The 11,513-nt window shown below is 39.6% G+C and overlaps 1 protein-coding gene across 1 annotated transcript in view; it reads left to right on the top strand.

Moving 5' to 3' along the window:
• Positions 1-11,513, top strand: part of PIAS2 (protein inhibitor of activated STAT 2) — a 144,164-nt gene that overhangs the window by 104,971 nt on the left and 27,680 nt on the right. The window lies entirely within an intron of this gene.

Raw genomic sequence — 11,513 nt, 5'->3', positions numbered from 1 at the left:
AAAGCCGGTAGAATCTTATGAGCCAAAGGCAGTCCACCCCAAACTGGAAAAGTGGTAAGGCTAAAATAACAAAATCAGAGCCAAGCTTTGCTTTTTCACTCTGTATTTTTTTTGTGTTTCCAGTCCCATTTTGGTGTTCTTAGGGCATTTATGAGGAAAGAAAAACAGATTGCTATCTTCAGACGCTCAAGGTATTATTTTCTTGATTGGTATGCTGCATTATCTCCCAAACTGCTTTTTCTTTCTGAAATATTAAGGCGTCCTTAATTTTAAGTTCTCAAAGCTCAACTCTTTTATGTGAAGAAGAGTATTGTTCTGTTATAAAATATGCTTTCTTATTTTGGCCTACATCAAACTATTCAACAAATATCCAGTGCATTTCATAAGTATATGTGAAATAGAGTAAATGAGAGATCTGGTCCCATACTTCAAAGGGCTTATCAAGTTTTCAAAAATCAGAAATTCTTACCTACTAAACAGACTTTGTGCTTCTTAAGAACCTTAGAAAAATGCCACATTCCTTACCACAGTCCTTCAGAGTAAGGTAGTAGTGTCTCCATTTTGCAAAGGAAAAAACAATTTTGCAGGGGACGCGGGAGTCTGAAACAAAACTAATTTCAAGGAAGAAGCGGATACTGGAGCCATCTCAAAGGAAGACTTAAGCTTCAGTGTCTGTATGGATAGTGGAGTAATAAGGGCTGGGTCCATTTCTAAAGCCTGACTAACCAGGATAATGATGCTGTTACACAGACAGGAGGCCGAGTGGACATGAGTCATTTAGAGGGGACAATGAGTTTGATGGTAAGCATGAGATTTCAGAAAGGAAATGTCCAAGAAGTTCATCCTTGTTCTTCTGCCACCTTAGGAAGTTAAAGCTTCCTGTTCTCCATTTTCACCTTCACTTGTCTCCCTTCTGTGTGTATTCTTGTCACTCCCAGTTATCTACCCACACTCTCTCCTCAACCATGCTTGACTGCTTTGTCAGTCTTTTCATATTTCTCTCAACTGCTTTGTCGTAGCAAATGTGGCAGTCACCTACAGTCCTGGCATAGCCAGTAGCCCTCACCAGTGTGGGCTCTGTTCATCTTCTGTGGATCTCAAGAGCTGGTGGTTGCTGCCCTTCCTTTCTGTTGTAGTTTCTAATTTCTCCCACAGCTTTTGACAAAAATCTGCCCCTTTGCAGCCCATGCCAAGGTACACTGTCCCTTATCTCTAGTCCTACCAAATAATCTCCTGATCACTCCCTTTGATTTGCTAGGGGCCTCACTTCTTGATTCATGGCTGTCTCAACCTTGCTGTCCTAATTCTTTCAGTCTTCTCTCTTACCTTCAGTGTTCTGGTGGATGACCCATCCAACATTCTGGTCAGTGAGATTTTTTTCTTACCTCACTGACGTTTTATTCTACTGAAACTCCCTACCACTATTTAACCTTTCTGTTTTCTTGGTGTCTCTCATCCGACTTAAACTGCTCTTTCATTAGCACAGCCTTCAACATGTCCTCAGAGTCACTCACCAGCTGTTTGGGCATTGCATAGTTCTTTTGCTTATTCTCATCATTTAATACAAATATCACCGCTCCTGTTTTTCTAATTGAAATATAGTTGATTTACAATATTCTGTTACTTTCAGGTGTGCTACATGTTTTGACATTTGCATACATTATGACATGATCATCCTGATATGTGTTTAACCTTCTGTCCCCATAAAAAGTTGTTATAATAATACCACATTCCCTATACTGTATGTTTCATCTCTGGCTTATTTTATAACTGGAGGTTTATAGCTCTTAATTCCTTTCACCCATTTCTTCTCCCCATCCTAGCCCCTCCCTTCTGACGACCAGCCATTTGTTCTTTATGTGACTTTGTTTTCATTTTTTTATTAGAGTCCACATATAAGCAAGATCATAGGATATTTGTCTTTGGCTTATTTCATCTAGCATAATACCCTCAAGATCCATCCATGTTAATCACAAGTGGCAAGATTTCTTTCTTTGTTGCTATATATATGCATAATACTTTGTCGTATATATATATGCATGTCTTCCTTACCCATTCATCTGGTGATGGGCACTTAGGTTGCTTCCATATTTTGGCTGTTGTAAATAATGCTACAAGGAACATTGGTGTCACATATCTTTTCAAATTTAGTGTTTTTATTTTCTTGTAAATACCCAGAAGTGGAATTGCTGGGTCATGTGGTAGTTCTGCTTTCTAATTTTGTGAGAGACCTCCTTACTTTTTTCCACTGGGAACACCAATTTACAATCCTACCAGTAGCGCATGAGGGTTCCCTTTTCTCCACATTCTTGCCAACACTTACTTGTTGTATTTTTTATTATAGCCTGCCACTCCTTTTCAAACCATAGCCTTCTCGGCAGATCACCTTGCTTCCTAATTCAACCGGAAGGTCCAGGACTTGAGCATGATTTCTTTCCATTTTTGCGCACCTTCATCCTCCCATTCCAGTCTCAGGGGTCGAAGTGGGTCAAAAGGCCTATTCAGCTACATGAGCCTTTGCTTCCTGTGTCCTCTGTTATCTTCAGCACCTTCCTCCATAAGACTTTCCCGCTTTCCTCCATGTCTTCCATCTTTGCTTCTGCTTTTGGCATATAAAAGTCTCGAGTCATCACACACTTGAGATGCTAGGCACTTGTAACTCACAGTAGGTGACTACCTGCACCAAAGCTGCAGTCCAGTCAGATCAGAGATAAGCGAACAGGGACATTAACAAGGCAGCGGTGAAAGGGGAGAGCAGAGTGCTGTAGGAGCACACAGATAAAGAAGACAATGTTCAGAGTAGCTAGAAATTTGCCAAGGAATACTAAAAGAAGTATGTAAGAAATCATGAAAGGCTTTTAAAGTAGCGAGAAGTCACTGAAGAGTTTTCATGATCATTCACAGTAATGAGCATTTGTTGAGTTTGGTTTGATTCTACCAATTAAGGTAGAAACAGATTCATTTGACTTGCCTAAGGTCATGTAGCTTGTAAGTGGGGAGCCAGGCTTCATGCCCAGCTTCTCAACTACCTTGTCAGAGAGGCCTTCCTCGACCATTCTATCTAAAAAGTAGATGTTCCCTATCACATCAGTGTTTATATCCTATATGGTACCTAGCACAGCCTATGTTTATGTATTAATTCACTGTGTAGAGTCTGTTTCCCCTTCTAGATTGTAAGCTCCATGAGGGCAGGGGTGGTATTTCACTTGCATCCCAGAGCCTACCACGGTGTGATGCATAGTAGGTGCTTAATAAATATTGGTGAATGAAGAAATGATGGATCGTTGTTTGTATTTGACGTACGCTGACTGGAAATCACTAGATGCCTGAGCAGCAGGCATTCACAATGAAGGGAAATGAGGTATGTTTGGGGTGGATGAATCAAAGATGCTGGGCATTTGGGAAAAGTCACCATGCTGACCTACAAAATCTTATGTGGGCAAGGTTCAGGAATAGGGGAGTGGTAGGACAATGGACAGTGGGGATAATGTGTGAGTAGGTGTTGTATTAAACCTAAAGACCCTAGTGACCCCTCATAGACTCAGCGTGCTGTATATGCAAGGCTGGGGAAATTCTTGCAATCTCGTTTACTAAGGACCAGGTCATCTGGGTAAGCTATCCTGCTCAGAGTTGTGCAGTACAGTTGTAGGTATAAACCTAATTTATCGTCCTCAGTCTCTCAAGGCTAACAACAGTTTCAAGGCTAAGTCATTACTGGACTCTACTTTGGAACTGGAACAAGAATCAATTGATTTGATGTCTGGGAGTCATACCCACATGCTATTAGATGAGCCACAGGCTTGTCCTGTAACATATGGGTAGTACTGAAACCGTGGAAGGGCACGAGCTCATCCAGAGAAGTTGATGAGTAAGGAAGGAGTTAGACAGGGAACACGACAAGGAGATCGAGAAGAAGCAGCTAAGAGAGAAGGGAAGTCAGGATCACAGAAACCAAAAGGATAGATTATTTCAGCAAGAGAGTGTTCAGCAAGCTTCTCACATAAAGTATCCATTAAAACTTTGATTTCAGAACCACCATCTTTGGATCTAAAACATCTTTATTTAGTTAAGATTTTTTGGGGGGGCCACACCCACAGCATGCAGAAATTCCTGGGTTAATTTACAGTGTTGTGTTTCAGGTGTGTGGCAGAGTGACTCAGGTACATACACACAGGTGGGTCAGGTGTATGGCAGTGATTCAGGTACATACAGATAGATAGACTTATATACACATACGCTTTTTCAGAGCCCTTTTCCTTACAGGTTATTACATAATATTGAGTATAGGTCCCTGTGCTATATAGAAGGTCCTTGTTATCTATTTTATATAGAATAGTGTGTATGTTAACCCCAAACTCCTAATTTATCCTCCACAAGTTTGTTTTCTATGTCTGTGAGTCTATTTCAGGTTTGTAAATAAGTTCATTGGTGGCATTTTTCACTACACTCTCTTACCTCTTACATGGTTTCTGAAAATAAGCCCAATATAATTAATATCCTGTCTGCCCAATAGGAAGATTTGTTTTCCTTTGATTTCTTTCAAAAATTTCATATTTTACTTTCTGCAGTTTGAATAGGATATGCTTAGACGGGGATTTTTTTTTTTTTTTTTTGTATTTATCCTAATTGTTCTCAGATTTCTGAGTCTGTGGTGTGATATCTGTTACTAATTTTGGGAAATTCTCTATGGTTCTTATTGCGAATATTTATTTTCTCTTTTTTTCACCCTCTAGTATTCCCAATATGTGTATGTTATACCTTTGGTAACTTCCACAAGTTCTTGGATATTCTATTCCTTTTTTTAAAATTCCTTTTTGTATTTCAGTCTTGGAGGTTTTATATTGACATTTCTTCAAGATTACTGATTCTTTTCTCAGCTATGTCCAGTCCGTTGATGAACCTGTCACAAAGGCATAGTTTTTGATTTCTAGCATTTCTTTTTGATTCTTTCTTAGGTTCCATCTTTATCCTTATATTACTCAACTGTTCTTTCATGTTGTCCACTGTTTTCATTAGAGCCCCTCCCTTTTTAATCACGATTGTTTTAAATTCCAGTCTGACCAAAAAAGAGTAAGGTGGTTGAAATAACACATAGGAATAAACTGTTTAAAATATGTTTTCAATGATAATGGGTGAAAAAAGAATGTATGCATATATGTGTAACTGATTCACCATGCTGTATGTAGAAAAAAAAATTGGGGAAATAAAAAAATTTTAAAAAATGTTTTCATTACACAAAATTTCAACATTTCTTCCATGTGTGAGTCTGGTTCTGATACTTATTATATCTGTTCAGACTGTATGTTTTGTTTTTTAGTGTGCATTATGATTTTTATTGAACTATAATCAATTTATAATGTGTTAGGTTCAGATGTACAGCAAAGTGATTCAGTTATGCTTATGAATGTATGTGTATGTCTATTTTCTTCTCTTTCAAGTTCTTTTAAAAATTATTTTCTATTACAGTTTGTTACAAGATATTGAATCCAGTTCCCTGTGCTGTACAGTAAATCTTTGTCATTTATCTATTTTATGTGTGATAGTGTGGATCTGGTAATCCCATATTCCCAATTTCCCCCCCTCCTCTTTCCCTTTGGTAATCATCAGTTTGTTTTCTTCATCTATGAATCTGTTTCTATTTTGTAAATAAGTTCACTCTTACTATTTTTTTAGATTCCATATGTAAGTGATAACATAGACTTTTTGTCTTTTTCTGTCTAAATTACTTCCCATATGATAATCTCCAAATTCATCCATGTTATTGCAGGTGACATTATTTCATTCTTTTTATGGGTAATAGTCCATTTCATATATATACCACATCTTTTTTATCCATTCATCTGTTGATGGACACTTAGATTGCTTCCGTGTCTTGGCTCTTGTAGGTATTGCTGCTTTGAGCATTGCGGGTGTAAGCCCAAGTATTAGAGTTAGATTGCTAGATCATATGATAACTCTTTTTAATTTTTTAAGGAACCTCCATATTTTCCATAGTGGTTGTACTAACAGTGTGGGAGGGCTCCCTTTTCTCCACAACCACTCCAACATTTAATATTTGTAGACATTTTTTGTTTGGTTGGTTTTCTGGGCCTCACCCACGGCATATGAAAATTCCCAGGCTAAGGGACTATACCACAGCCATAGCAACATCGGATCCATGCTGTGTCTGTGACTTACACCACAGCTCACGGCAACACCAGATCCTCAACCCACTGAGTGAAGCCAGGGATCGAACCTGTGTCCTCATGGATGCTAGTTGGATTCGTTACTGCTGAGTCACAACGGGAACTCCCTATTTGTAGACTTGATGATGGCCATTTTGACCAGTGTGAGGTGATACCTCATTGTGGTTTTGACTACATTTTCCCTATTAATTAGCATTGAGTGTCTTTTCACATGCCCGTTGGCCATTTGTATTTCTTCTTTGGAGAAATGTCTGTTTAGGTCTTCTGCCCATTTTTGATTAGATTATTTGTTTTTTTTTTGTTACTGAGTTGAGTGGTTTGTATATTTTTGAAATTAAGCCCTCATCAGTTGCATTGTTTGCAAATATTTCCTCCCAGTCCTTAGGTTGTCTTTTTGTTTTGTTTATGGTTTCCTTTGTTGTGCAAAATCTTATGTTTGATTAGAACTCATTTGTTTATTTCTGCTTATATTTCTGTTGCCTTGGGAGACTGACCTAAGAAAACATTGCTACAGTTTATGTCAAAGAATGTTTTACCTATGCTCTGTTCTAGTTTTATGGTGTTGTGTCTTATATTTAGTCTTTAAGCCATTTTAAGTTTATTTTTGTGTATAGTATTCTAACTTCATTAATACACATGGAACTGTCCAGCTTTCCCAGCACCACTTGCTGAAGAGGCTTTTTCTCCATTATATATTCTTGTTTGTCTTGTCAAAGATTAATTGACCATAGGTGTGTGGGTTTTTTCTGGCCTCTCTATTCTGTTCCATTGATCTATATGTCTGTTTCTGTGTCAAACCCACACAGTTTTGATTTCTGTAGCTTTGTATATTGTGACCCTGGAATGGATACAACTTGGTCATGATCTTAGATCTTTCTTGTATGTTGTTGGATTCAGTGTGATGATATTTTCTTGAGGACTTTTGCACCTATATTCATCAAATATAATGGCTTGTGATTTTCCTCTATGGTCTTGTCTTTGTCTGGTTTTGGTATCGGGCTAATGGTGGCTTCATGGAATGACTTGGAGAGTGTTTCTTCCTCTTTGAGCTTTAGGAAGAGTTTGAGAAGGATGAGTACAAGTTCTTTGTGGTTTTGGCAGAATTCCCCAGTTAATTCTTCTGGTCCTGGACTTTTGTTTGCAGGGTGGATATTATTATTATTATTGATTCTGTTTTGCTTCTGTTGATCACTCTGTTCAAATTATCTGTTTCTCCTTGATTCAGTTTGACAGGCTGTGTATTTCAGGAAACTTTTACATTCTTCTAAGTTGTCCATTTTTGGGGGCACATAACTGTTCATAATATTTCCTTATGGTATTTTGTATTTCTGCAGTATCAGCTGTTATTTCTTATTTTTCATTTCTCTCTCTCTCTAAAAATTCTTTCTTAATCTGTGTCCTTTCTCTTTTGTTCTTAGTGAGCCTGGCCAGAGGTTTGTCAGTTTTGTTATCCTTTCAAAAAGCCAGCTTTTGGTTTTACTGATTTTTTATTGCTTTTTAATATCTATTTTATTTATTTCCTCTCTGATCTTTATGATTTCCTTCCTTCTGCTGCTTTCAGGTTGTGTTTATTCTTTTCTTTCTGATCTTTTTAGGTGGTAAGTTAGGTTGTTTATTGGTAAATTGTCTTATTTTTTGAGGAAGGCCTGTATTGCTATGAACTTACCTCTTAGAATGCATTTGCTGTATCCTATAGATTTTGTATGGTTGTGTTTTCATTATTGTTTTTCTTGAGGTATTTTTAAAATTTTTCTTCCTTTATTTCATCATGGATTCATTGCTTTTTAGTAGCACGTTGTTTAGTCTCCACCTAAGTATTTTTTCCTTGTTTCTCTTTCTGACGTTGCGTCTGCATTATAATTTTTGTTGTGAACCAGACATGATCTACTGGATAGAAGGAACCTAGTACTCATTCCTGTGAAGGTTTCTGTTCTTGGGCTTCCACCCCTTTTAGGTGGAGAATCACTGTGTCTACTTGTCCCTCTCCAGTTTTGAGGGCAGTGGTTTGCACGGTGATGTTAGTTCTCTGATGGATCTAAGAAGAATTATTGACTTTCAAGTTATTCAGCCTTTTTCTTATTGTTAGGGTAGAGAGACAGCATCTGAGCTCCTTTCATGCAGGACTGAACTCACCAGCTTTTGAAGGAGACAGTTGCCACCTCCTGTGGCCTAACCCTTGCCCCTACTCTCACTCTTTACCTTATGGCCTGAAAATCTCTTGAGGAGGGAAGATGGGGCATCATAGGATTCATCTGGTTGATTTTCCTATCTCCCAGGATGGCTTTCCTTCATTGCCAAATGTTCAGTGTCTTGAGAACTATTATTTCATATGTTCTGGTTTTTTCATTGTTTCAGGTAGAGGCTGTTATTCTATCTTGACCTGAAGCCAAAGCAGTGGTTTTTATTTTTAATAATAATATTTAATGCTAGTTTTCCTCCCAAACACCCTATTTAGAGCTTCATTTCTTAAACGTGTCTAATACTTTAAGTGAATAAGATGAATTAAAGGACACACCCCTTGCTGTCCCCAGTAGAACTGTGTCTGAGTCAAATTTGGTGACATTTATCTTTGGTTATTCCATCTTTCCTGTTCTGAACTCTTTTCCTAAGTGGTTGTACTTCTTGTCCAGGATTGAAGAGCCCACAAACCTTTTCTCCCACATGCCCTTGCCTCAGAGTCAATCCTTTTATGTCATCAATGATAGGCTCAATTCAAAGCCTCCCCAGCCATGTCTTAAGTTAAATAAATAAAGCTCTAGCTGTATGATTAGGTTCTGGAAGGCATTTTATTTTAGTGGGGAAAGAGGTGGCAGTACTAGCATTCTAACTTTAAAGTGCTGTAGAGTTGTATTTTCCACATCATAATTTCATCTGAACCTCATCATCTCTTTCCATTGTGAGTTGCTTCTGAGCAGCATAGTTATCCAGGAGGTAGGAAGGAAAGTGGAATATAAGAAACCCTGAATTGTATTTTACAATTGACCCTTGAACAATGTGGGTTTGAATTGCACAGGGCCACTTTGTGTGTGTGTGTGTGTGTGTGTGTGTGTGTGTGTGTGAACTCAATGCATACTACAGTACTACAGGATAGTTGAATCTTTGGGTGTAGAGCCTCAGATATGGGGAGCCAACTGTAAAGTTGCACAAGATTTGCAACTGGGCAGAGGGTCAGTGCCCCTAACCCCAGTGTTGTTCAGAGGTGAGCTGTGTTAACTAATCATGTTTCTTTTTTCAGCTTGTATGCTCTTCCCCACTTCGCTCCCCACAGTGCCTGTTTATCCTTTAAGCAAACTCAAGTTGCTTTACCATCATCCCCATCCTGACATTTTTGTCTTTCACGTCTCAGAATTCAGCTGCCTCTAGCATACAGAGGACCTGAAATGAGGGGTGAAACACTCCCTATACATGGTAGGTGTGCGGAGCTCAGGCTGAGAGGCTGGGAGGAGCACAGAAGCTCTTTTTTTTTTTTTTTTTTTTTTTTTTGTCTTTTGTCTTTTGTCTTTTTGTTGTTGTTGTTGCTGCTATTTCTTGGGCCGCTCCCACGGCATATGGAGGTTCCCAGGCTAGGGGTTGAATCGGAGCTATAGCCACCGGCCTACGCCAGAGCCACAGCAACGCGGGATCCGAGACGCGTCTGCAACCTACACCACAGCTCACGGCAACGCCGGATCGTTAACCCACTTAGCAAGGGCAGGGACCGAACCCGCAACCTCATGGTTCCTAGTCGGATTCGTTAACCACTGCGCCACGACGGGAACTCCAGAAGCTCTTTTAACCACCCCTTTCAGTATCCTTTGAATTTTGAACTGTGTGAATGTAGTACTTATTTTAAAAGATGAAGTTAAAAGAGAACTTCAATTTTTTAAAAAGTGTGGAGTATGAACTAAGATTGATTTCGTGATTATTTGGAGAAACGTGTATTTTCAGAGCTGTCATCCATGGCATTCCTATGTTGAGACTACAGAAGCCCTGCTCCCCGCCCCCCCCCCCCCCGCCACCCCCGACCCTGGGGCCACAGGTGCAGCATGTGGAAGTTCCCAGGCTAGGGGTCGAATTGGAGCTACAGCTGCTGGCCTACCCACAGCTCAAGGCAATGCTAGATCCTTAACCCACTGAGTGAAGCCAGGAATCAAATTTGTATCCTCATTGATACTAGTTAGGTTCATTCCCACTGAGCCACAAGGGGAACTCCTGGAAGCCCAGCTTTATTATTCTTGAGGAAAAACTTGTATCTCAGCAGGTTATGACACAGTTTGGCTACATGAGGAATCATGCTACTGTGTGTTTTCTCTTACTTGGACTATTTTACCTGTCAGAGACATCATGTTGCTTTGGTCCCTGCCTCCCTACTCCGCACAGCAACAAGTTTGTTTTCTTAACAAATCAGAAGTTCCTGTTGTGGAACTTCCTGCAGCAGAAATGAATCCCACTAGTATCCATGAGGATGTGGGTTCAATCCCTGGCCTCGCTCAGTGGGTCAGGGATCTGGCATTGCTATGAGCTGTGGTGTAGGTCACAGACACAGCGCAGGTCCTGTGTTGCTGTGGTGTAGGCCAGCAGCTGTAGCTCTGATTCGACCCCTAGCCTGAGGCCCTCCATATGACGTGAGTGCAGCCCTAAAAAGCAAAAACAAATAAAAAACCACAAATCAGATCATGTAACTGCTCTGCTCAAAACTTTTAATGTTTCCATGGCTCACTTAAGGCAAATCAGATGTTTTTACCATGACCTATAAGGCCCTACATCAGTGATTCTAAAACCTTCAAGTTCACTATAGTAAGAAATATATTTTACACTATGTCTCAATATACACACACTATATATTTTTTTAAAATAAAAGTTTTAGGAAACAGTATTTGTCCTTAAATATCTAGAAAGCTACATGATTTCATTAATATTTAAATACAGCATGATTAATCATCTGGTAATTTCAGTATATTTTTTCATTTCCAGAAGTTATTTAGTTTGTTTTGTGGGTTTTGTTTTGTTTTTGTGGCCCTACTTGCAGTATATTGAAGTTCCGGGGCCAGGGCTTGAATCCAAATGGGAGCAGTGACCTACACTGCAGCAATGCCAGATGCTTTAACCCACTGCACCTGGCTGGGGATTAAACCCACATCTCTACAGTGACCTGAGCTGCTGCAGTCGGATTTTTTTTTTTGGTCTTTTTGCCATTTCTTGGGCCACTCCCGCGGCATGTGGAGGTTCCCAGCTAGGGGTCCAATCAGAGCTGTAGCCACCGGCCTACGCCAGAACCACAGCAACACAGGATCCAAGCCACGTCTGCAACCTACACCACAGCTCATGGCAACGCTGGATCGTTAACCC

Source organism: Sus scrofa, chromosome 1, assembly GCF_000003025.6.
Source record: "Sus scrofa isolate TJ Tabasco breed Duroc chromosome 1, Sscrofa11.1, whole genome shotgun sequence".
NCBI classification, from domain to species: Eukaryota; Metazoa; Chordata; class Mammalia; order Artiodactyla; family Suidae; genus Sus; species Sus scrofa.
The sequence above is the reverse complement of the archived record's forward strand: the minus strand, read 5'-3'. Positions and strand labels throughout refer to the sequence as shown.